At 38.9% G+C, this 3,927-nt stretch overlaps 1 pseudogene; it reads left to right on the forward strand.

The window, feature by feature from the left end:
- The first annotated feature begins 3,643 nt into the window (after positions 1–3,643).
- LOC111729042 overlaps positions 3,644–3,927 on the forward strand; it is a 3,057-nt pseudogene continuing 2,773 nt past the window's right edge.

A 3,927-nucleotide genomic window follows, 5' to 3' on the forward strand; every position in this document is an offset into this window, starting at 1 on the left:
ACATGGTAGTGTGACTAAATCATACATTTCTTCTTCTATGGCAGAGCAGGGCATGGCACAGAAAGGCTAACGAAGGGGCAGGCAGCAATAGTGAAGGAGTTAGCTCCTCTTATTTTTTGGACTCACGCTGCCCAGCTCTGCTATAGGTTCTTTACGCTTGCCAAAGCACCAAGCAAAGGAGAGAGCATTAGGTTTGAGAGAGTAACATTCATAACCTCTCATCCACTGAAATACAAAGTAAGTGTGTCTTACTTTTAAAGTCTTCAACTATTAGTCTAATCTCTCTGAAAATATTTCTCTCCACAGGTGAATGACAATGATGATTAGCGTACACACACACACACACACACACACACACACACACACACACAGTCACGTACATGCATGCACAAATCTGCCTTTATGCACAGAGAGCTACCCAGAAGAGAGTTGAAATAAACTAAGAGAGGCTTGATTTTGGCCTGCTGAGTAAGAACAAACACTGTATCCCGTCTTTTCCCTTCTATAGCAGTATTGTTTCCAGGAGTGAGTGAGTAGAATTAAAAAGCTATGGCTAACATAAAAATAGTTTTGCTTTCCTGGTATACACAGAGCTACCTTTAGACATATAAAACAAAGTTTGAACTGCATGTGTTGTATAGAATAGACAACCAGTATGCTTCTTGGTCACATTGTTTTGGTAACGTTTGACAAATTTAAGAATGCAACATCTTTAGAGTCAATATTGACATGCTCATTCGGTTAAGGTCTAACACCACATAGCTAACATTTTTAACATTTCTCCTTGTTTAGCTTGGATCTTAATACACCATTTAATGAACGCCCAGATAAATCAGTTAATCTCAGGGCTAGGAAGTTCCAAACTCACTTGCTTTCTTTCATTTACTTGTCCTCTAAATCTTCTCCTTACCTAGTAGTGGTGCCAGCTAGAGAGCTCAATCCAGGATATGCAAGAATGTGGGGTTAAAAAAAATTTTTATTAACCCCCACCCCTAAGAATAGACATATTCTTGATTTGCCTGGGATTGAGGAGCATAAACCTTGACCACAACTGAGATTCAGAATAGTACAGATATTTATGAGGGATTAAATAGATCTTGATAGAAATCAGAATGCAGGGAGGGACTATAGGGCTTTGATTAAAAACATCAGCATAAAGAAGAAAGCAGTCTGGCCCAATAATAGGAACTAAGTTGGAGGGAAGAGAATATCTAAGTACACTAAAGCTATGTTTAAATGCATCCCAATTCAGCCTCCTGAAGGTGACTCAGCTCCCTTGGGAGGGGAGGTCTGCATGTTAATCTAATGTCTGCATTCTTTAAAGGTGGTGACAAGCACTAGTGCTGAGAGATGCCCTACTGCTGTAACAACCATCCCTCCACCTCTTCAGTAAAAATTACAATGCTAGAAAACAGGGAAGAAGGAATTTCCTTACAAGCCAGAGAATGATAAACATCAGACATCTAGAGAGAAGAGCTAAGAATTTCAAAGAGGAAAGCAGGCCAGAGGTCTGTGAATAGGAATGTGTGGGTGGGTGGGGGACGGGGAGTGGAAGGTAAGATGGGTACTACCCATTTATACCCAAGGATAGGCGGGCAAGCACTAAAACACAGTGGGCTGGCAAGAAAAGCAGAGGTGTAGTCCAGGGCCAAAATAAATGTAAAACAAATTCCATGACCTGTTTACAACTCTCTTTGAACATCTAGAGAAATACAATGAACTCCTGCTATTCAGTAGGAGGAGATTATCAATATTATGGATGTAGGGTCTGATAACTACTGGAATCTGACTTACGATCCATAAGCTGGTGAACTTAAGGGGCATTAGGAATTTTATATATTTACTTACACATGTACACACATAAATATATACATATATGTTACATATATATCACATAATAAAAACACAGCTTCATACATGAGCCTCATCTAAAACAAAAGCTACTGTTTGCTCCACAACAAAAAAATGGAAATTTGATAAATGGTTATTAAAATATGCACATAAATATCAAATATATTATTTTTCTTTTACAAATGAATCATTTCTAAGAGGAAACAAAATGCATGTACTTTCTGAATGGAGAATGGTGGTGATACTTCTCTGAAAGCTTTCATATCATACGGTTTTCATAGTTAATATTAAAATAAAATATTGAGATCAAGAATCTTGATTTTCCCCCCTTCCCCAACCAGGCAATATGGCTTTAGGCCTTTTTGTTAAATAAGTCCCACCTTGTGGTGGTAGCAAAATAGTGTTATTTCTATTTCAATAAAGTGAATACAAAGAACCGATAAACACGCTTAATTAAAGCCTAAATAGCTAAATTCATTTGCTTTATCTCTTCCTTGGGTCACACGCATGACCTCCTGGCTTCCCTTCTCTGGCTTGGAGATCTGAGGGCTGCTAATTGCTCCCACAGGACTGTTTTCTGGCTACAGTGCCGCCGTGCACTAGTAAGGGCCAGGCATCTTTGGACACATCTTGAGGAAGGTTCCCCCTTCCCTTTTGGTAAGATAACCAGCTCATTAAATCTAAATATGAAGGGCATTTTATTATAAAGAGTCAAATCTAAAGATTTACTTGCCCATTTTTCACCTGCTTACCCCTCCTGCTTATTCCTTTGTAGTCGCTAATGGCCTTTCTCTAAGTTATATAATCCTGTCATGGGTATAAAAATATCACTCCAAGGCTGCTCATGTAGCTTAAATCATTCAGCTGTTAGCAGTGACAGGGCGGGTGTATGAACCACATTGGAGGCAAGGGTACAGCTATCCCACTCTCTACTCTTGTCACTGGGCTAAGAAGCACTGAGATTTTAATAAGATCATAAAGCAGAATGACATGGACTGGCCTGATAGGTGGTTTTCATTAGCATTCAGAATGCCTGGGATAATAAATTAGAGCAATTGAGCAGAAATGGGCAATTTGATTATTCAACATTTTTCAACACCAGCCCAAGCAGCTGGACCTGGAGCAGTTCTGCTGACTTCTCCCCACGTAATCAGGCTGGCAGGGCACAGGTGAATGCATAGCCATCATTTTCTTTTACCCAGACTCCAGGAGGGAGAGGCTTGGATTGTGTCTTACATACTTGGCAAGGATAAATCAATGATCAAGAGTAAGAAGTCTTCATATATCTTTGCTGTGGAAGTGGCAGAGTTGGACTGGCCGACTTTCTTTTACTGCAATAGGCCTATGCCAGTTGGGAGAACGCTAGTGCAAAGCAACAGGAGAGGAGCCACGACACACACAGCAGTTTACATTCCTAGCAGAAGAGCCCTCGATCAACATGATTTTCCTACAGAAACTCTAATATAGCATGAGACTAGGCCTTAATTTATTCACTCCGGCTAAGGGGCCGAGGGCCAACTTTTCCAGAAGTGTTATCAAACCATATTTATATATATTTAAAAAATTATAAACCTCATGTATACATTGGTTAGATAAGGCAGGATAAGCAATCATATAATTTTATATTTAATATGACACGGGATCAATTGAATCACTGTAAATTTTTTACTGTTCATTTGTGTTTTGTGCTTGTTTTTTTTCCATTGGTATTCCATTAAAAATAACTTTAAGTTGAAACGTTTTGTTGATAAGAAGGTAAATGAAGAAGTTCATCAGAATTGATGAATGTAGAATGGCTTCCGTAGATGCTTTTACAGGCATCTTTGAGGAAGTTCGAAGTTGTATTCAGACATATTATGGCTTTATGAGTAACTGAAGGACAAAGTTCTGTTGTGACATCTTGTTTTCTTCATACTATACTTTCTTGCAGTAAAACAAGGAATTAGACATCATATGGTTCTACTGCTTTTGAACAGAAAACCTTTTGGTTTTCTTGATTTGTCAGCTCATTAATGTTAGATACTTGGCCTTACACCCTGGTGTCATGCAGGAGTCTCGTACTTTTAGCTTAAAGAG

Source organism: Pteropus vampyrus, unplaced genomic scaffold, assembly GCF_000151845.1.
Source record: "Pteropus vampyrus isolate Shadow unplaced genomic scaffold, Pvam_2.0 Scaffold8, whole genome shotgun sequence".
NCBI classification, from domain to species: domain Eukaryota; kingdom Metazoa; phylum Chordata; class Mammalia; order Chiroptera; family Pteropodidae; genus Pteropus; species Pteropus vampyrus.